This window comes from Balaenoptera acutorostrata, chromosome 1 (assembly GCF_949987535.1).
Source record: "Balaenoptera acutorostrata chromosome 1, mBalAcu1.1, whole genome shotgun sequence".
NCBI classification, from domain to species: Eukaryota; Metazoa; Chordata; class Mammalia; order Artiodactyla; family Balaenopteridae; genus Balaenoptera; species Balaenoptera acutorostrata.
This window is the reverse complement of record NC_080064.1, coordinates 53,790,949-53,813,890: the sequence shown is the minus strand read 5'-3', so window position 1 is coordinate 53,813,890 and position 22,942 is coordinate 53,790,949. Positions and strand designations below refer to the sequence as shown.

The 22,942-nt window shown below is 47.4% G+C and overlaps 1 protein-coding gene and 1 non-coding gene across 4 annotated transcripts in view; both read left to right on the top strand.

The window, feature by feature from the left end:
- Positions 1–1,131: 1,131 nt before the first annotated feature.
- On the top strand, positions 1,132–1,237 carry LOC114236569 (U6 spliceosomal RNA). Its single transcript, XR_003622493.2, has one exon. It is a non-coding gene; the product is annotated as a U6 spliceosomal RNA (small nuclear RNA).
- A 12,672-nt stretch (positions 1,238–13,909) lies between these two features.
- The window catches only part of KANK4 (KN motif and ankyrin repeat domains 4), a 67,020-nt gene continuing 57,987 nt past the window's right edge, over positions 13,910–22,942 (top strand). For all 3 annotated transcript variants that reach the window (XM_057530124.1, XM_057530110.1, XM_057530115.1), the window contains exon 1: positions 13,910–14,163. The gene's annotated coding sequence lies outside the window, so the exon portion shown is untranslated. The remainder of the gene's footprint in view (positions 14,164–22,942) is intronic.

The window sequence follows — 22,942 nt, the reverse complement described above, 5'->3', positions numbered from 1 at the left end:
CCATCTGTTCCCAGCTGACCTACAGGGCTAGGCTACGTGCCTTGTAAAGGACTGGCTGCCAGGGATAAATCACCCCCTGAGAGGCTTGGTGCTCTAGCATGTGTGAATGCTTAACCCGTTGCCCTAGGTCCACTGCTGTCTGGGCCCAATCTCTTGCCCCATTCCTCTCCCTACAGCTCTTACCCTTTTCTACTTCTCACCCCAAGATTAGGCAGAGAGAGGTATAGAGAGGAGACCAGTGTAAATTTAAGGGCTCATCTGCCCTCTGCCCATCAGCTTACCCACCAGATCGGTTATATTTTTCACCCCAGAGTCCTCCGTCCTGCTGATCCTGGGAGGCTGTGCCCATGACGGCCACCTCGACTCTAAGCCACCTCCACTATCAGGGTTAGACTCTGGGGTAGGTCTGGCCCAAGTCTACTAGCCTGAGAGACCAGGAATTTCCTGGGGAATAACCCAACCCCAGGGAACCAAATGGAGGCCGATGCAGAGTAAGGCCTGCTGTCTCTCCTCAACTTTGCCCCAGCCTGTGAGCCACCGCCCCTGCCCTCCCCCCATGCCCTTGTGCCTGGATCCTGGGGAAAGTGGCTGGCGAGGACAAACCGGAAGAGCAGATTCATTCAAGCCCTCCCAAGCCATCGGAGGTCAGAGCATGGTGATGCCCCTTAATAACAGGTGACAAAAACAGGATGAAGAACTCCTCCTGTGGGTGTTCTTTACATCCCCGCAGGGCTTAGGTGTGCTGAGGGCAGCAGCAGAGGCTGGGGGACACAGTGACAGCTGCAAAAACGCCAGTGCTAGAGGCGGCAGGGCCAGCGGTGTGTGTGGCAAGAGGACAGCATGCAGATGTCGTCTGGCGACAGACTGGGCCCATCGCTCACACAGGAGTCACTATCTGGGAGCTCTCAGAGACAGAGACATTTTGGTAGGGGGAGCAGTTTGAAAGGGAACGGGGTCACACACTAGTGAACGTTGGAGTGAGAGTATGCTGACTGTATGTTATCATTTCTGGCAGTTAAAAGCCCTCATTTATAAATGCTCCAAAAGCCTGTGTTCCTGCCTGAGGGCGGGTGGAGGTTTTAGCAGTACAGTACAAAGGTTGACCATCATCTCTTCTAAAAGGAACAATTCGTGCTCGCTTCGGCAGCACATATACTAAAACTGGAATGATACAGAGAAGATTAGCATGGCCCTGTGCAAGGATGACACGCAAATTCGTGAAGCGTTCCATAATTTTATATATGTATATGTACAGCTGATTCACTTTGTTATACAGCAGAAACTAACACACCATTGTAAAGCAATTATACTCCAATAAAGATGTTAAAAAAAAATAAAAAGAACACTTCAACAGAGAGCCCCGGCTGAAAGAGCCGAGGGACATTCCTCAGCCGTGTTTGTCCCACCCCTGGTGTCCAGTACAGCCGGGAGGTCATCTGAGCCAACTCAGGCCAGCCACTGACCTACGACCTATGGTCCAGCCCCAAAAGGGAGCCAGGCCGATCATATTCCCACCTCAGGAAGCTGAACCAAGAACGCTGAGACGCGCAGGCAGTTAGCAGAGGAGCTGGGGGCCACGGGAATGCGTTGGAAGGTCCCACGTGGCGGAGTCGGAGACGCCGTGGGAGGGGGAGAGGCCAGAAGGAGGCAGGCAGAGACCTGGGTAGGAGAAGGTGTGAAGCGAGAAGTGAGGCTCTAGAGAGGACGGCGAGAAAGGCAGCGACAGAGGTGGACACCACGACCCACAGAACCCCCAGGGCCCCTCAGTCTCAGCTCCAGCCCTGACTCCCTTTCTCTCGAGGGGCTCTCTATTCCATGGAACCAGGAATCCCGAGTGTCTGATGGCCAGAGTGACCTCCCTGCAGGATGCTGGGGGCGTCTGGGTTGAAGGAGACCTGATGTTCAGTCCACAGTGGCTTTGCAGATTACGGCCAGGACATTGAAGGACGGTGTGAGCAAGGAGCAGAGTGGACGTGATGATCAGCTGCCTCCCGACCACATCTGAGGTGAAGCAAGAGGAAGTTGACTTTGAAAGCCTTCACACAACTACATTGTGCCTCAGGCAGGCAGGGAAAACGGTGGAGTGGTTATTTCCCCGGATCCGGCAGCTAGAGTGCCTCAAATCCCAGCTGCTTTTTCTAACTGTGAGAACCTGGGGGTAAATGTACTCTTCTAAGTCTCAGTTTCCACATCTGTAAAATGGGCATCAAACAGACCCTCCTCCCTCAGGTTGTTGGGGGTCTCACGGGGTTTGCCTGGAAAACAACATACTTGGTCTCTCCTTTAGATGCTATAATTATGTGCATAAACTCCTCCATGAAGGGCAAGAGGTGGATTAGAGGCTGAGGACTCTTTTTCCTTGTAGAATTTTTTACCTGCAGTGACCAGCGTGGGCTTGTCCAATGACAGGAGCACACCCCTTCCCTTTGTCTCCCCTCAGGGCCTCGTTGGGGAAAGAGGCTTTCAGAGTCACTCTGGCCGCAGACAGGCTTTACTTCGCCAGGCTTATTAATAGGAGCGTGTCCATTTCTGTCTTAAAAAAGTTATTTAATATGAGCTTCCAGGTGGGTGGTCAAATTGCTTTTATTGTCTTCCTCTCAGGAGAGTTCAAGAACTCTCACATTTTTCTGTTTTATTTATAGCAGAACAGTCATAACAGGAAGATCCATTGCTATGTGTGACTTCCTGAGTCAGGAATGCCCAGGCCGTCTGAGGGGGTCTCACAGTCAGGCGCCAGCTCCACCCACCGTCCACCCCCCCCTCCCCTTTTACAGTGTCCCTGGCAGACAGTCATTTGCCAGGCATAGGGGCCTCCTGGCTCCAATGAGAGGGGCCTGCCCAAGGGAGGGGCACTGGACTTGGAGAGCAAGAACCTTGGCCTAGAACAAGGCCCCACCGCCTGCATAGCTCAGGCTCTAAATACTAAAGTTCTAAATACTTTAAGAGGGTCTCTGCCTAGAACAAGGGCCTTGTAACAAAAAGTACCTTCCGCGACCTCAAATTCCACACACCCCCACACGCACCATTACTTGCCCTCCTTGTATTTCTTACTCACCCCACTCCCAAACCCTATTTAGCCATTACACCCTCAGGAACCCTCCATCCACTATGGACACACGCTCCCTTTATCCCCAGATCCTCGTTAGAAGGCTCTCATCATCTTTTGCTTTAACAGAAGTCTTCACTTTCTATGTAGCCCTTCAGGAGAGAGTTGCTCACCCTCTCAGGCCCATACCCTGCACCTCGGAAGTAGAAGTGGTGGCTGGGTTGTCCTGGCTTTCCTCTGTCACTTCCACACCATTGCTTGGCCAGACTCATAGCTTTCTTTGAGCCTCATGCCATCCAACATCTCTCCTCCCCAATACTGAAAACTGTCCGATGCTCATTCACTGAATCATTCATGGCCTGGCTCTCAGTAGTCCTCTCCTGCTCAAGTCCTGTGTCACCCTAAGAGATTTCAGTGCCCAGGCAGACAACTGACTGGACTGCTACTTCCTTGATCTCTTTAACTCCAAGGGACTTCACCTCTCCTCTGCTTCAGCCACCACTCCCAGACCCCACCCTTGATCTTGTCATGACCCAGGACTGTGTCATCTGGATTCTAGTAACCTCCTTTATGGTTGCATTCTCCCACTCTTTTGGCTATCTCAAGACTTCATACCCATGATACCTACACTCTGACCTCCAAGAGACCCCAGCTCTTTGTTCCTTCCATTTCCTTCGGTCTATCAGTCTCCCCAGCTGGAAGTCCAGACTTGATAGGTGATCATGTGAACTGCACTCACACCAGTACCACCAGTTTCCTTGCATGCTATCCTGCTATGCCTTCCTGCCCCAACAAATTCCAGTTATTTTCTTCCAGTCTCCGTGGAGACCGTTCAAGTCCAGCTCTTCAACCTGTGCCTGGGACTTCCCCTGCTGATTCCTCTGTTACAACCTCTCCTCTCTGCTTCAACACTCTCACTCCTCTGATATTTTCCTCTTGTCCTATAAATCTGTCCAGTCTATTCCATCTGACAAGAACTCTCCTAAGTCCCTTTCTATCATCCTCCAATTTGAGCTCCCCCCGCGATAATCTATTCACGTGTCCCCTCTTTCTCTTACACATTCCCCAACCCACTGCACTCTGGCTTCTGTCCTAACCATTCCATGGAAACTGCTTTCCCTAAAGTCATTGTTCTAGGTACTATTACTGTGTAATAAAGTACAAATTACCCCAAAATGTAGTGGCATAAAACAACCATTTTATTATGCTTGTGCATTCTGAGGGTCTGGAAGTCAGATTGGTCACAAAGTATCACTTGTCTCTGCTCCATGATGGTGACCAGAGACCTATACACGCCTCTCTATGTGGTTTGGCTTCCTCACAGCATGGTGGCCTCAGGGTAGCCTGGCTTCTTACATGGCATGCCCTAGTGTTCCAGGAAATGAGGTGGAAGAAGCATCGCTTTTTATGATTCAGAAATTGTGACTTTTATAGCCTCAGAAGTCCCATAGCACCACTTCCACCATGATCACTAATCAAAGTGGTCACAAGCCCTCCCAGAATCAAAGCGAGATAGTATAGACCCCATCTCTCAATGGGACAGAGGCAAGGTCACATTGTAGAAGAGCATATGGGATGGGAAATATTGTTACGGTCATCTCTGAACGATACAATCTGCAACAGTCTTCAATAATCTTCCAATGACCGATTCCAAAGGATGTTAATATCTTGATCGCTGCAGTATTTGTTATTGTTGATCATTCCCTGCTTCATGAAACTGTCTACATTCATCCATCTGGGTTACCACAGCCTTCCTATTCTAGACAGACCTCTGTCTATATCTTCCCTTTCATGAGAATATTCCCTAAGTGTCTATTCTCAGCCCACAGCTTATCTCACTCTTTGGCTTCTCTCCCATGGCTTCGGTTACCATCTACATGCCATTAACTCCCAAAAGTATCCCACCACAGACCTTGCAAGCATTGGACTATATACCCATCAGCCTGGTTGATGTGTTCATAAATATCTCAATTTCGGCATCTCCAAAGTTGAACTCACCATCTTCTACTTTAAACCGTCTCCTCCTCTGGTATTCTTTCTCTCTCTTAGGAATACCCAGTTGTCCAAACTTTGACTCTTCCTTTTCCCTCACCTTTCACATCTAATTACTTACCAAGTCATGCTCTTTTTGTCTCTTAAATCATTCTACAAATTTTGTTGTCATTTTACAGATGAAAAGATTGAGAATCAGAGAGGTTATTATTTCCCAAGGTTAAACAGCTAGCATCTATTTCGTCTTTCATGTGTTAATCAAACACTTATTGAGTACAACTAAATTCTAGGAAGTGGAATAAAAAAAAGTTATGACATGGTCCCTGGTCATTTTCATGGAAGAGATTGGCAAGTAAGCAGTAGATTACTATAATGTGTGATAAATGTTGTGATTCTGGGAAGTATTGGGTACAACAGGGGCAATGAGTCCAACTGGGGGTGGGAGAAGTGAAGGTGGGGGCTGTATTAGTCATCTATTGCTGTGTAACAAATTACACCAAACTTTAGCTGCTTAAAACAGCAAACATGTATTAGACCAAAGTTTCTGTGGGTCAGAAATCCGGGTACTGCTTAGTTGGTACCTCTGGCTCAAGGTCTCACAAGGCTGCAATCAAGGTGTCATCTGGGACTGCAGTCATCTCAATGCTTGACTTGGGGAGGATTCATTCTGAATCAATACCTCACTCACCCGGCTGTTGGCAGGCCTCAGGTCCTCACTGGCTGTTGGCCAAACACATCAGTTTCTTGCTATGTGGGTCTCTCCCTAGGGCTACTCACAACAAGGCACCTGACTTCCTTGAGCAAGGGTTCTGAGAGAAAAAGAGTGAGAATAAGGCAAGAGGAGAGGGAACCCAAGATGGAAGCCATGATCTTTTTGTAACCTAGTCTCATAAGTGATATCCCATCACTTTTGTCATATTCTATTTCTTAGAAGTGAATCACTGGGTGTAGCCCACACTCAAGGGAAGGGATTGCACAGGGCATGAAGACCAGGAGGAGGGGATCACCGGGGAACATCTCAGAGACGGTCTATCACAAGGGTCAGGTGATACCTGAACTAGACTTGGAAGGAGTTAGATAGGTGAAGAGCTATGTAAGACCGTTCTAGGCAGAGAATGCTATATGTGAAATAACCTGGAAGTGAGGGAGAGAGAGCTCCTGGAGTTGGAGGAATTACATGTTCAGGAAGGTTGGAGTGGAGGCTGCCATCCATATGGAGATTAGAATGCAAGCTGATGTTGAGATCTGTTTGATGACCAATTCTGTCATCCAGTGGATCGCCTGTGCCTCCCAACTTAGTGTCAAATCCTTGTTTAATATGCTATTGTCCACTCTATGATTTAACCAAGTTTTAAATAGTTAATCAACATTGAATATTTCACATACACGACAAAGCTTCATTATATAAAAAGATAAAGAAATTGAACTTGCAATCTCTTTTTTCTTTACAAAACCTCAAAGATGCTCAGAATGATATTCCAGTAGAACACATTTATAAATCATTACAAATGTGAAAAACATGACTAGTATTTCCAGTTATCAGTGGGTAAAGATGACTTGACACTCTGGAATGTATTTATTTAATTTTTAAATAAAATGTTACATTGACGTATAACACACACAGAAAAGCGCACAAAGTACAATTCAATGAATTTTCACAAAGTAAAATATCACCCAGATTGAAAAAAAAAAATATCACCCTCCCCCCAAGATATTCATTGTGCTACCTCCTAGTCACTCTCTCCTTTCCAAAGATATCCACTACCCTGATTTCTCTCATCAGAGCAGTTTTTCCTGTGTTTGAACTTTATTAAATGGAATCATATATTCTGTGCTCTGTTCTTGGTGCTCATTATTCGTTTTTGTGAAATTCATTCATGTTGTTTAAATGTAGCAGGGATTGGTTCATCCTCACTGCTGTATAGTATTACATTGCAGTGCTAAAACACAGTTTATTTCTCCATTCTGTACTGGATATAAATTTAGACTGTTTCTAGTTTGGGGAAATTAAGAATAGTAGTGTTATAACCATTCATGATTATGCCCCATGTTGTACATATGTACACATTTTTATTCGGTCTATGCCTAGGAGTGGACTTACTGGGTCATTAGTAGATTCAGACAGTTTTCCAAGGTGGTTTTTACCAACTTACACTCCAGGAGCAATGTTTATGTGTTCCATTTGCTCTATATTCTTGCCAACACTTTGTATTATTGATATTAACCTTTTTACTATAAGTTATTCTGAAGTGTGTACAGTGAGACCTTATTGAGGTCTAATTTACATTTCTCAAGTAACTAGTGATATTGAGCATTTTTTCATATGGTTGACGTTTGAATGTCTTCTATCATGAAGTGTTTGCTTAAACTTTTGCTCATTTCTCTATTGGATTTTTTTTCGTATTGCTTTGCAGACATTCTTTATATATTGTACTAATTTCCTTGGAGAGCCATAACAAAGTACCATCAACTGGGTGGCTTAAACAACAGAAATGTATTGTCTCACAATTCTGGGGCCTAGAAGTCTGAGATCAAGGTGTTGGCAGAGTTGGTTTCTGCTGAGGGCTAGGAGAAAAAGTCTGTTTCACAATTGTCTCCTAGCCTCTGGTGGTTTGCTGGCAATCTTTGTTATTCCTTGGCTTGTAAATCTCTGACTTCATCTTCACATGGTATTCTCCCACTGTACGTGTCTCCATATCCAAATTTCCCCTTTTATAAGGACACCAGTCATACTGGAGTAGAGACTCACCCTACTCCAATATGACTTCATCTTAACTAATTACATCTGCAATGACCCTATTTCCAAATAAAGTCACATTCTAGGGTGCCAGGGGTTAAGACTTCAACATATGAATTTGAGGGAGAGGGACACAGTTCAACTGATAACGTTGTTTGAACATTAGTCTCCTAGTCTGTGGTTTGCTGTCACTCTCTTAGTAGTATTGTGGTAGGTTAAAGGTGACTATAAATTCTTTTTCACTCTCCCTTTGAGAATTGGTGTTTATTACTCCCTCCCTCTGAATCTAGGCTTGCCCTGTGCCTGCTTAATCAATAAGACATGTTGAAAGCAATGCTGCATCAGTTCTGGTCTTGGCTTTTGAGAGCTTGGGCAGCTTCTACTTCTTCCTTCTTTGGAAGACTTGCTCTTGAGACACCAGTCTGTGAGAAGTCCGAGCCATATGGAGAGGCCGTGTGGAGGTACTCCTAAGTCAGCAGCCCTAGCAGAGCTCCCAATCAATAACCACCATTGATGAACCAATCATGTAAAAGAGCCACCTTGGATGTTCCATCTCAGATGAGCTTTAGATGACTCAGCCCCAACCAGCATCTGCCCAGCTAAGCCAGCCGACCCTCACCTTCATAAGAGGGAATAAAATGATTGCTGTTTGTGTCAAGAAGTTTTTTTTTTTTTGGCCGCACCATGAGGCATGCGGGATCTTAGTTCCCCCACCAGGGATGGAACCCGTGCCCCCTGCAGTGGAAGCGTGGAGTCCTAACCACTGGACCGCCAGGGAATTCCCATTGTGTCAATAAGTTTTGATGAACAGAAGTTGTTAATTTTAATGTATTCCAAGTTTATCAATACTTTTCTTTAGGTTTAGTGCCTTGTTTAAGACCTGTTGGCCTCCTTCTAGGACATGAGTCTTCTCTATGTTATATTCTAGAAGCTTATTGATTATCTTTCACACTTTAATCTACATTATCTAAATGATTTTTGTGTATGATATAATGTAGTGGGGACATATTCCTTTTGAATTTAATAATAATAGTAACTTTTTTGTATTTAAAACTGTGTGGTATAAAACACCAACACAGTAGTAATTTAACCTCACAAGTAAGCAAGAGAAAACTTGACATCTCCATAATTATTTTACCTATCTGCTAACCTATCACTCCCCAAATAGGTCTGAAGACAATGGAGATTTAGTTACTTATTCATTCATAAAACATTTATTGAGAAATTTACATTTATATGTGCCAGATTCTGAACTAGATGCTGAATATAGGCCTCTCTTCATGTAATTACAATCTTGTGGGAGAATGGGCAATAACATGTAATTTAAATTGTGCTGAGTGTTACGAGAAAAGCAGAGATGCTACTGGAGACCAGGAACTCCTAATTTAGTCCAGCGGGAGGTTGGGGTGCATCAGAGGGATTCCTTACAGAAGTGATGCTTGAGACTCATACTAATTATCTAGACAAAGAATTGGAGGGATGAAAATTCCAGGCAGAAGAAAACACAGCATGTGCAGAGAACTCCAGGCAGGGAATAACCCAGCATGTTAGAGATAATAAAGGAGTCTCACGTGGCTAGAGAAGTGAGGGTGAGGCAGACACAAAATGAAGCTGGAGAGGTAGGAAGGGGCTAGACTTGTAAGCCTTCTTAAAGGAATCCACATTTTATCCCAGGAGCAATGGGATGCCTTTCAGAGGGTTTAAGCAGGGGAGTGGCATGATCAGATTTGTGTTTTTTGAAGATCACTAAGGCTGCCTTGTAATACAAGATAGATGTTAGGCTGCAGGCCTGCAAGGTAGATGTTACTCCACAGACCTGCAGACCTTGTAATAGTCCAGCTGCGAGGCCGAAGAAAGAGCCTGGAGACAACGACAGAGACATTAACTATATATTGGATAGGGAATCTTACAAGTCCAAAGCGAAGTCCTGGAGTGACACCTCACCATGTACAGCAGACAGTGGCAGGACCCAGCAGCAGTCTTCTAGAGGGGAGAGGATGGAATCTACCAGTTATAGGGGGTATTGACGTCAGGTTGGCTCATCAATTACCAGGGAAACCAGCAGCTGGGGCGGAGGTCAAGCGCCATAGGCCGTTACTGATTAAGCCCTATGATTAAGAGGATTGAATAGTCATGTGAGTAGGGTGTAGGTGAAGCAGGGACTGGACAGCAGGGGATGTACAGAGAGCAAGACAACAGCCATCTTGAGGGCCCTGACCATACAGTAGAACATGAGCAGTGTCTGACACAGGCTTCAAAATGCCACGGTGGTCCCAAGGATGGAGAAATCCCATTGTTGGGGCAACAGGAAGGCCTTTATGGAGAAGGTACAGTTGCATGGCAGAATTATTTGGACATCAGAAGACAGAGTGTGCGTGTGTGTGTGTGTGTGTGTGCGCGTGCGTGTTGGGATGCAGAGGAGAAAGAGTCCAGGTATAGGCAGTGGCCTGCGCTCAGTCATAGGCTAGGTAAGTGTGGGACATGTTTGGAGAATGGTTAAGTGTCCAGTCTGGCTGGAGGATAATGGGGGATAAACCTGGAGGGATAGGTAGCGGATATGAAGGGCCCAGAAGGCGTACGTGGATACCTATATGTACAGCCATTCCTCACAATGTGTGGATTCTGTATTTGCGAATTCACTTACTTGCTAAAATTTATCTGTAACCCCAAATCAATACTTGCAGCAAGTTTGTAGTCATTTGTGGATATGTGCAAAATTTTTACCAAAATTTTGAGTCAACTGGTGTGCACATTCCCAGCTGAGGTTGCAAGGTGACCCTCTGCTTTCGTATTTCAGCCTCATGCTGTAAACAAGCGTCCTTTTTGTGGTCTATTTGGTGGCACTTTTTTGCATTTTCACACTTTTTGCAGGTGATTTCACTGTTTAAGACAGCCCCAAAGCATACTGCTGAAGTGCTACCAGTGTTCCTAAGCACAAGAAGGCTGTTTTTTGGAGAAAATATGTGTGTTAGATAACCTTTGTTCAGGTGTGAGTTACGGCACGGTTGGCCATTAGTTCAATGTTAATGAATCAATGATACATATTAAAAATATAATGTGTGTATATATATATATATATTTTTTTCTTTAAACAAAAACATAAAACAAAGCTATGTATTGATCAGTTGATGAAAATGTGCCAAAAGGCTTATAGGCACCTAATCCTGTATTTTCCCTGGGAGCAATGGTTCAATATTAGCAATTTCAGTGTTTGCTGCCACTTTATAAAACTTCCTGGAATAATGAGCATTGACTGTACCTATGCACACATTTGCACCCTGGGAGCCAGTTATTAAACACTACCAACACACCATTAATTGGTGTGTCCTTTCTTTTTTTTTTTTTTTTGGAACTACAGTTTTGTCTTTTATTTTATTTTATTTATTTATTTATTATTTATGGCTGTGTTGAGTCTTCGTTTCTGTGCGAGGGCTTTCTCCAGTTGTGGCAAGCGGGGGCCACTCTTCATCGCGGTACGCGGACCTCTCACTATCACGGCCTCTCTTGTTGCGGAGCACAGGCTCCAGACGCGCAGGCTCAGTAGTTGTGGCTCACGGACCTAGTTGCTCCGTGGCATGTGGGATCTTCCCAGACCAGGGCTTGAACCCGTGTCCCCTGCATTGGCAGGCAGATTCTCAACCACTGCGCCACCAGGGAAGCCCATGTGTGTCCTTTCTTGAAGCAGGATCTGAGTGACCCACCTCCACACTGGCTGTAATTTCTAGGCCCCCAGTTAGAGAAGATTCAGTCTTTGGAGTCACCAAGACCTCTGTTTGAACCCACCTCCCCAATTTACTAGCTGTGTGCCCTCAGGCAAGTGACACTGTGCCTCCCCATCCCTGAAAGGAGAATAAGAGCCATTTCACAGATTTTATTGTCCCAATGAGATCATGTATGTAAGATCCTCCACCCTGTGCCTGGCACATACATGGCAGACGGTGAATAACTGTTAATCCTCCTACACTCTACCCCAAATTCCAAGAAAAGGTGGGGGTAAGGAGGCACTCCATTCTCTGTCTGCTGCTCAGTTCCTTGATTATGCAGCTCCAGGCTCCAGCAGTGTGGTGCAGTCATTCTAAATTGGATTTTCAGACTCACTCTGTCTGAAAGGCCCAGGCTGAGTCTTGCAGTGGAGATGCCCAAACCTAAGATTCTAGAAGACCTGCTGTCTGCAAAGCGTTCTCTCTTCTCAGGACCGCCCAAGGGTCCACTTTCCAGTCTAATTCTTGTTGCTTTCCTGTCATGACAGGAAAAATAGGCAATGCTCTAGCCCGTGTCTCTGAGTCCATGGATTCTGGTTTTGTGAGGGGCAAGGGGGTGGGTGTATTTGCTTAGTTTGTTTTTCATCCTGTTTCTCAATACACTAATCTGGGATTCAGAAGCCCCAGCTGCCCCAATTCAGACCTTGTTTTCTCTGACTCAGCTTTATCCTCAAGACAGAGCTTCACCTCTGAGTCATCAGGCTGAGCTTTCGAGGACAGCAGTCTGGCACTCCTACTCCATCCTCCCAGGAAAGGTGCTCTGCCTCCACACCCCAGTGCCAGCCCCGTGCCTAACCTGGCTCACAATGCCTATAAACCAAGAAACAAAATCTTAATGAGATCAGAGGATGCAGAGAGAAAAGGCTTCAGGATCAGGAATCAGAATGCCTAGCTTTCAGTTCCAGCTCTAGCAATTACCTTGTGCAACCTTGAGCTAGTTAGGGAAACCTCCTGAATAGGGGTGTCCTCTTCCATAAAATGGAAATAGTAATCCATGCTGGGTCCATCCTGTAGGGGCAATGGGAGGCCCAAATGAAATAGTGTGAAGTACCCAAAACTCAAGGGCACAAACCCCTGTTCCATGGGCTGGATCTGTTCCATAAACTAATTTCGTTTGGCTTGAGCAATATTGACCTATATATCAAGTGCTTAGCATTTTAAAAATGAGTTGTCAACAAATTGGGAAACTTCACTTAGAGATCTGGATTTACAGCTTCTCTTGAAAAATGGGTCGATCTGGTCATATTAGCTTGTTGCCCTGAATGGCGAAAATTGGCGAGAGCTGGGTGGCAGCAGCCCCTTCACTTGGGCAGGAGCCTGGAGCTGCCCTCAAGTGCACCACAGTCCCCACCGCTCCCTATTATTCCCAATACTGAGGCCAAGACTCTGCGCCATTTATTGTGGCTCTAGGGCCATTGATTTGCTTCTAATGGTGCCCTAGAGGAAGTAAATCATTATAACAACCATGTTTCCATCAAAATGAGAAAAAGAAAGTCTCAGAAGTGTCCCTTGCCCCAAATTATCTCCCCTCTTCACAGTTTCAGTGTCAAAAATGAAACCCCTTTGGTTAGGTTTTACCTGGCACCAATGGACCCTCTGAAAGGTGCACATAGTGGGTCAGAGCTGGGGTCTGGAGTCCCGCAGGTTCCATACATTCTACCCCTCCCATGCCTGTTTGTCCCCATCCGTAAAATGGGGCGGTACCAGCTCTTTTCTCCTAAGTTTATTGTGCACGGTATGGCACTCAGTGAGCAGGTCATTCAAGGTTAGTGATTGAAATGCAAATATTGTGAACTGATAAAAGGCGTTGTGGGAGATCAAAGTGTGAAGTGAAAGACTTAGTGGGGCTAAAGCAATGGTGGGAAGCAAAAAAGCAAAAGGAAAAGGAAATGACTTAGGAGAGAGAAAAGGTCGGTTACATCCGTCCCTACCCTGCATCCACCTCTGCAATGAAAAAATCCCCGGGGCGATGTACATCCCCTCACTGCACTCGGACTCCGTTACCCAGACTGGGTTCTAGTCCTGGCTTGGGCAAATCATTACCTTGTGTGATGATGTCTTCCCATCCGTAAGAGGATAGAAGTGCCTCAGCAGTTAGTTACTGTTGTAGTAAGGATGAACTGAGGTAAATGCATATGAAGGCACTTTGGAAATCTGAAAAGCGCTATACACAGGTTAGGAGTTTTCTTTTTTCAAAAAGTTTTTCTTCCAAACTCCATCCAAAAGCTTTTTGAGTTTATCAAGTCTAAGACCCTCCCCTCGGTTTCGCAATGCCGCCCCTTCCTACACTCCAAAGCCCGCGCCGCGTCAGGAGTCTTTTTTTCCCCTGGCGAAGGCGGGGACTCGGGTGGTGCTGGCAGCCGGCGACGCCGGGCGCAGCTTCGGCCGCCCGCGCCTGGCCAGTCCCGCAGCGGCCGCGGTGGGTGTGCCCCGCTGGGTGTGCGCCCCGGGCTCAGGCCGAGCCCGCCGGCGAGAGGGCGCCCGAGGTGGTGCGCGCCCCGCACGACGAGGGTGCGCCAGCCTGGTGGAGCGCGCCCGGGACGGGGACGGTGCACCCGGAGGCTGCGTGCGCCCCGAAGTCCGAGGCACAGCCGGCGCCCCCCGCCGGCCTCCCGCGTCTCTCCAAGGTAAGGCGCTCCGCCACCCCGGCCCTGCCCGCACCGGCCCGGCGCGACCCGGGTCTTGGCCCCGGCGCTCGGCCCCTCTCCTCTGCCTCCGCCGCCCGCCTCGCCCCCTCCCCGCGCCGCATCCCCGGCTCCCCTGAAGCAGAGGCTGCGGCAGCCTGGGCCGACTTGGCGCCCCCCGCCCCCCACCGGGGTCCGAGACCGCGCGGGGAGGGGGCTGCCCAAGGGCGGGCGCCACTCGCCTTCCGCCCCACCCTCTCCCCGCGCCCTAGTGCCGGGGACGGAGGAGTTTGGGGAGCGGGGAGGCCGCGTTGTCCTTGCGGCTCGGATGGTGCAGCCCCCGCCCAGAGCCTCCGAGCCCGGCGCTGCGGTCCGGGATGCAGCTTGCGGGACTGGGGCACCCTGCCACCGGCTCCCAGGACTACCAAGAATCGAGCTCTCAGTCTCCCTTCTTCCGCAAAAGCCGGCCCCCGATTCCTACTCGGGTACCCCTCGGCCCCTGGCTGAACTTTCCAGCGCTCCTGTTGGACCACGACCTTGGGTGGAGGCAAGGGGGCCTCTAGGGGGGCCGGATATGCTGGCCGCCGCCCCGCCGAGGGCGCTTTTGCTGAGCATGTACGCCACTCGGTGAGATTCCCTCCCTGTCATCTCTCCCTTAAGGTCAAACTTTTGACCCCAAGTACTTTGTCCCTGCAGAGTGGGCAGTTACTTAGCATGGGATTTGGAAAGTCGAACCCCATGGCCCCTACACTAGGTCTGTATTTGCATTTGCCCTGAGCATCTGCAGGAACCAGTGGTTTTGGTTCCCAGGCGCCCTAGGGTTCGGGCTTGGCGGGCCGGGAGGAGGTATTTTGCAGGAGAAGGAGATGGAGGCGCCTCCTTCTTTCTGAGGATGACCCCGTGAAGCCTGGGCAAAGTCCTATTGACCAAGTAGGGTCAGGGGAGGATCAGATGCAGCCAGTAACGCGGTTGAGGCTTGGGGAGAAAGCATCTTGAACACGATTCCCAAGGACTTGCCTGGGTAAACCAAATGTGGGTTCCCTTAGAGCCTTTCAAGACAGGACACAGGAGAACACAGAGCTCCATTTGGAATAAAGGCAGAGTTCACTCTGATATTGCCTTTTCAAGTCCAACCCTCCTGCCCATGTCCAAACCTCCTCCTCACTGGACCATAATGTGAGTTGAGTTATGGGGAATGTTAAAGGGCAGTGAGAATGGGCAATGGCTCAGGGTCCACACCAGACTTTCATTCAATCAACAAATACTTGCTCTGTGCCAGGCACCAGGCAAGGGAGTGGGATACAGATATGAACAAAACTGGCACTGTCTAGACGGCCTCATGGAGCTTGCAGTCTAGTGGCCAAGACTGACTTGAATCAACTCACTCAAATAAATATAGAATTACAAACAGTGCTGAATTGCTTGAAAGGAAAGGATAAGGTGCTATGAGAATCTGTGATACATACAGTAGTCGCTTAGTCAGAAGGCTGATAAGAAGTAACTAGTTCAAGAGGGCGGAAAGAGTCTTCTTGGCAGAAGGGACAGCATGTGAGAGGGCCCTGAGGTAAGTAGCAGAGTCCTTTGGAGGGACTGAAAGACTGTTTACCAAGTGATGACCAGGGGCCCAAATGGGCATGTGCCTTACTTCTGCATCCCATCACCTGGGCCAATCAGTACCTTCTTTTCTCATCCATAATCACGGGCAGTTGGAGTCCCCCTGGCTGGAAGAGAAGAAGGAGAGACTAACATGCCGGTGTGGGACTTACCCGTCCCATGCATGCACTTACTACCAGCACCTTTGCAGACAGCCCATGCCCACTCAGGGCGCCAAGAGGCAGCAGTTCTTTCCTCCAGTTGTTCCCTGTTGCCCACTGTGTTCACGACTGACCAAGGCTTCTGCCAGAAATCAGAAAGATTCATGCTGGGCGTGGTGGTTCACCCTAGGCTTTTAAAACTAGAATGAACTCATTGCCTGCAATGTAAAATTTTTTAGGGTGGCTTGCATGGCATTTCCTAATTGGGCCTTGCTTGCCTTTCCAGCCTCATTTCTGGCTTCTTCCCCCCGCTGACCCCAGTGAGCATCTCCTATGTTCTACTCACAATTACACTTCAGGCAGTTCCTGGAACACTTGCTGCCTTTGCACATGCTGCCCTTTCTCTAAAATACACTTCCTCCTTGTTCACCCAGTGAATGCGCACTCAGCTTTCAACATCAACATTTAACCTAAGGTTCCCCCACGACCCCGAAGGCCTTTCCTGACCAGAGAGTCAAATACTCCCCCTTCTTTGTTTCCGAAGCTCCCCTGACAGGCTTCTATCACAGCGAGCATAAAATGCACCTGAGCTTCGTAAAGGCAGGACTCTCCTATCATGTACCTAACACAGAGAAGGACATAGAAGGTGCTCAGTAAATGCTTACTAGACTAGAAGACCATCTAGTCTAGTATTTTTTAACTTTTTTATGGGGGGGGAGTGTTATGTATATCTTTGAGATTCTGATGAAAATTATGGATACTCTCTTCCAAATGCATATAACCTAAAATATTTTGCATACAATGTCACATGATTCACAGCCCTCCTCTTCCCCCATTGACCCCACTTTCCAGAACTTTGGACTTTAATTTTATAGGAAACAGAGGCCCAGTGAGGTGCAGTAACTGCCCAAGTAACCCCTGCAACACACACACACACCCTCACCCCACCCCAGCTCCTGACTCTCACGCCAGGGCTCCTTCCAGCTCTCTCTGCTTCTCTTAGTCAAACAGCCTCTTTTTGTCCCTGGCACTTTGTGAAGGCTGCTGCTCGTGGCTGGAAGATGGATATCTTGGTTTTGCTTCAGTTCAGTAGCAGCCTAAGGTGTGACAGGGAGACAAATTTTGTTATGGGCAGAGTTGACAATTAGGAAGACAGATGGGCCATCTCCCTGGCCTGTTCACTGCCCCTTGCCTTCAATGTTATTACATCTGTTTTAGCTGGAGGAGGGTCACGTGTGCTTCACAGTTGTCTTCTGGGCCCTGGATTGAGCCATGTGGGCTAGGTTTGGAAACGCTCTGGATGGGACCCTTGAGATCAGGGGCCTAGCTCTCCGTCTTGTCAAAGTCTTCCTCCCTGTAGAGCAGGCTATGGGAAGGCATGGAGAATTGGGTTCTCGCTCGCCGCTCCTGGAGCTCTTGCGTGCCTGCCTCCTGCTTTCTGCAACGAGACCTGTGCTTCAGGCAGCTGGGCCCACGCAGTGCCCAGCTTATCTGCAGATCAGGATCTTCAATGATACAGTAATTCACTCATTCATCAAAACTGCATTGTGTCTCTTCTTTGTGCCAGGCACTGTGCTGATTCCAGTTTATAAGGAAGGGTCGTGGAGCGTGAGCCAGTGATAGACGGTTCTGCTCTGTGGAGGGTGGGGAAAGAGGTAACCTTTACTTCTAATTCACCCCATTCCTCGGATGGTGTGCTAGGGAGGACAGTTAGGGCAGCTAAGAATGTGCTCAGTTTTAAAACTCTGATCTCACGCAAGTTATGCCATCTTTGCGGGGGACTAAATTTTCTTAACTGTAAAATGGGTTTGACAACCATCTTTTCTCGCTTATCTCTGGGCAGCTGTGCGGATACAGTTATCACATTTCACATGGCAGATCCGTTCACTCCAGTATGTGAAGCAGGAGAAGCACAATATAATAATAGGGTCTGTGTGTGTCAAACCCTGGCACATTTCATGTGTGCAGTAATCCTAGAGATAGGTACAATCATAATCTCAGATGTATAGATGACAAAAATGAGGCTCAGAGAGGTTAAATGATTTGCCTGGGGATATGGAACTAATAAATGATAAAACTGGGATTGACAGAGCTCTCTGTCTCTGGGGGTCAGACAACTGGCCACTTGGTGCTATTCTGTAGTAGACTATGTGGGAAGAGGCCCGGGCTTGGAAGCCAGGGCATCACGAGATTGGAGCCTAGATCTACTGCTAACTAGCTGTGTGATTTACAGCTGGGCCGTTAACCTCTCTGTGCTTCAGAATGCTAATCTTCCAGACCCAGAGTTTAGACTAAGAGGCTTCTAATAGACCTTTCTGTGAAGTTTCCAGTCTACATGGATAATATTTCAAAGTAGGATTAAAGGAAAGAAGAGGGGCCCTCCCAATAAAAATAGGCTTGTCGTAGTTTCCCTGATAGAATAAATGCTGCCCTAAGATTTCAAGTACATGGTTAATGTGATCTGCAGGCAGTTATATATAGATTGGTGGTGTCTGAAGAAGCTGGCTGAAGGTTCCTTCTCCAAGGGAAAGAAGTCTGTTTTCAAAAGGAACTCTTCACTGTCTTGTCGGGGCTCTGGGGCCTGGGCCTTGCCCTTCACTTAACTGTCTGGGGACACAGGCATTGTGGAAGAAGACACAAATCCTGATTCCCTCCCCACTTCCGATTTTTTTCTCCAAAGTAAATAAAACTTATTGGCTGGAAATGTTTGTTGCTCTGACGTCAAGGGACAACGGGGAGAGAAATATGACATTGGGAAGAATTTGCTCCATGAATTTGCTCCAGCCTTCGGTGCTGGTTCTCCTCCGCAGCCTGGTTTCTGCCCAGAAGCCAGAGATGCCGGCTCTCAGTGAAATCAATTTTGATTTTCATAGCAGGGCACCAGACATCAGGGCTGAGTGTTTCCAAGTGCTGTGTTCATCAGCTGGTCCTTACCACCCCACTCCCCTCCACCTGGAAAAATGTAGCCATCCTACAGTTGGGGACAGGTTTAAAAGACAAGGAACGTCAAGTTGGGTGGCGGCTGAGTAGAGCCTAGTATGATCATGGTCTACACTTCTTAGGTGCGATACCAAGTGTGTAGCAGGGGGCCATTTCATTAGTAATGGTTAAGTTTTTTAAGAGATCGTTTTCAGGTATCATCTGTATGATTTTTAAATAAATAAATAATAAAGGCCATCACCCCTCTCTTCCTCAAAAAAGGATTACTAGCCCTGTGGGCCGGAGCAAGTGATTCATGTTGACTGAAGAACTTCAGCTTCCTCACCTGTACATGCTGTTGGTAATACTGACTCAGGGTTCTTCTGATGCAGAAAACAGAGACTCCCTTAAGCTGGTTCTAATGAAGAGAGTGAGGAGCTATAAAATGCAGTATTGATATCTAAGCAGAGGCCTGGAAGGAGGCCAGGCATCCTTGAGGTGGCAGGGAGAGGGTTCTAAGTTTGAGGCTATTCCACCAGTGCAAGTGGTCACTGGTCTTCACTTTGAGTACCATTGGCTCAACTCAGCGCCTGTGCCCGCCCCTTCCCCGCCACCTCACTGTACTATCACACTCTCCTTTGTCTCTGAGTTCAAGATCCAGAGAGGATCCTATTGTCTGAGCTTGGTTCTCTAGAAGCTGAGGTTTTCTCTCCAGGCCAGTCTCTGGTCAGCTTTGGCCAATCAGATAGGAGGGGAGGCCAGAGGAGGGTCATATGTGCAGAACTTGACCTTCTTAGGCAGGAAGGGCTGAGGGTGGAGATTCCTTGAGAAAGAGATGAAAGTGAGCTGGAACTCAGGAATATGCTCAGTATAGATGCTTACTGAGTTATGAAGGATCTAACAGAGATTCTTAACTTGGGGGTTAACAGCCCCAGGGGGCCCATAGGTAGAATTCAGAGGATTCTGTGAACTTGGGTGGGGAAAACAGTAACATCTTTATTTAGCATTTTCTTCGATTATGAATGTAGGCAACAAACCACAGTGTATTTGCAGTATCTGTGACATTGTCACCAGTAGAAATCACAGATATTTTCATATCAAATTTCAGTTGCTGCGTATATCTGGAACATGACTTATGCCCATCACAGCTTTGAAATTACAGCAGTTATTATACCTGCTGCTAGAGCTTATTATTTAATGCATTAATAAGGAACATATATTACTATATTACACACTCATTTAAAAAAATTAATAATTATATTTCAATGTAATTGGTTTTCTTTGTAGTCAAGCTATGTATTTTATTTTATATATCTTAAAACGTTCTGAGAAAGGGTCCATAGGCTTAATAAATCTGCTAAAGAGGTCCATGGCACAAAAAAGGTTAAGACCCCCCCCCCAGAAAGTCAGTGAGCTTTAGTTCCCAATTTCCCACCGTCCCTCGCCCTAATCTTTCATATACCCATCTATCTCTGTCCAATTAGTGCAAGACATTCTTGAGCAGTAGTAAATTTCATTTAATAGTTTGGCAAATTTGCAAAAGCACATAATTTGTAGTTTGGGTAGAAGGTTTTAATATATATCGAGAAGTAAATTTACAAATTGCAGGCACACATGGGCAACTGGTTCCGTAATTCCCATCAGCCTGCAAACCCAGCAGCTTCTGCTTTGATTGCCAATCCCATGCAAACCAGTCCATTGAAACAGCCACAGAATGGGCAGTTATGTTCTTGAGAGGTTAAGGAGTTTGTGTAGATTACGTGATGAATCACTTGATCAAATGCAAGCTAGAATCCTAGGAGGGAAGAGAACCCTCCTGGGAAAAAATAGCTTTGAAGTGGGTTCTGAAATGGCGAGAATGCAAAGGAGGCTGAATGGAGAAAGGAGGGAGTCAGTGAGGATGTGGGGGAACTGGCCAGATGTTGATTTTGAGGAGGATGCCTGGAGAGACGAGAGCCCCCCAGAGCAACATTAGAATAGTGGTTGGTTTTTTGCTATCTTTTACTGAATTCTTACCATGTGCCAGACACTCTGCCAAGCCCTTTAAATATAGCACTGATATAATCTTTACCGAGTACGCAATAAGGGATAATTGCTATCATTCCCATTGTATTGGTGAGTAAAGTGAGGCTCCAAGAGGTTAAATACTTTTTCTAGGTCACAGAGGTATTAAGTGGTGCAGCCAGGGGCTCAGCCCACATCTGCCTGATCCCAGAACCCTGTGCTCTTAAAAACCACGATAGGCAACCACAGGAGAGTCTGTCTAGAAAAACCGTGGCTGCCAATTTGTTTTGGTAAGAAAGTGCTTACTATCCATTCCTGTCTTCCCCATCCTTCTCTCCAGCCTTTTGCTTGTTCTCACACCTCCTTCCTTCCCTTCTCCACCCTGAATCCACTCACAGGCACACATGCTGCAGGAGTGAGGACAGGATAAAAATTAAGAGCGAAAACTGTGGGGTCAGGCAGGATGGGGTCCTAACTCCGGCTCTGTCACCTGGCTCTGACCATGCCCAACCTCATTACCTCCAGAGGTAATGACACGCCCTTCCTAAATTTGCATGTCCTCTCTCTAGTGCTTTGTTTTGGGTAAGTGCCTCCACTCGCTGCTTACAAGGAGTCATCGTCCCCATCTTCTTCACACACGGGCTGCTCTAGGAGGGCTTCCCTGAATCCTCCGCAAACCTGGCCCGTGGGTAGCATGCATCACTCCTCTTAGTGGAGGATTCATGAGCGTTACTTGGGAGGCTGTACCCTCTTGGGTATAAACTCCCATCTTCATCACCGTGCTTGGTGCAGCATCTGGCGTGGAGTGCTTTTCAGTAGAGCCTTGATAAAAGCCAATGAACAGTGTCTTTTCAGGACCCCATTGCCCATCCTTGGCACCCATTCTGGGTCCCATCACCTAGAGTTTGTCTCTAGGAAACCTCACTGCTTACCTAGACACCGGCGCCTACTCCAGTCTCACAGAGGAGTATACTGAGGACAGGTGGCAGGTCCTGGTGGCCTGGGAGTACGTAACTGAGCTGGATTGGGAACCCAGGCCTCTTGCACCAGCACACTGCCTGGTCCTGACACTAATGCTGGAAGTGCCTCTTCCACACTGGTAAGCAGGCTGATATTTTTGCATGAGGGGACGTACGTGGAGCACCTGGAATCACGTGCTTCTGCAGTTGCTCACTTGCTCCACTCTTGTGCCTCCTCGGGGCTGGCCTTCTGACCCAATCTTCTCTCTCATTCTAACCCCATGCCCTGGGCTTTGCCAGCTGCTGAATGGAGTCCTGTGTTAGCCGGGCCCGTGGGTGGCCACCTTCGGGTGATGCCCGGTGATGCCAGAAGGCTCTTGCCCTAAGAACTCTGCCCACAGGCAGAGCCGAGGCCTGAAATTCCTGGCATTAGAGTCATTTCATTCCTTTGGATTACTTTGTCTTCTCCAGAGAGCTAGTGTTAAAATGCAAATATGTTACCCCACAGGGTAACCTGTTACCCCAGTACTGTGGCCCCTTGGAAGAGAAGAATGTCTGGGCTTTGGTGAAGTCATACCACCTCCCTGGCCCTCAGTTTCTTATCTGTAAAATGGAGATAATAAGAGAGTGCATTATGGGGTTACCCCGAGGATGAAATGAGATAGTGCACATGAAGTGCTGGGCACATAATAAGTAGTCAATAAAATTAGCTTTTTTTTTTTTTTCTTTTTAAAGCTGTAGGATTATTTGGTCAGTTCTCTAGCTGAAGTTCTGGGTCTTACTAGTTTGTTTTTCTAAGTATTTTGTTTTAATGTAGTCTCCTTTTGTTTTAAGATTTTTTTTTCCTTTCTAATTATAAGATGGTTTTTGAGCACTTCCCTAGTGGCGCAGTGGCTAAGAATCCACCTGCCAATGCAGGGTACACAGGTTCGAGCCCTTGTCTGGGAAGATCCCACATGCCGCAAAGCAAATAAGCCCGTGCGCCACAACTACTGAAGCCTGTGCACCTAGAGCCCGTGCTCCACAACAAGAGAAGCCACCGCAATGAGAAGCCCACGCAATGCAATGAAGAGTAGCCCCCTCTCACCCAACTAGAGAAAGCCTGTGCTCAGCAACAAAGACCCAACGTAGCCAAAAATAAATAAA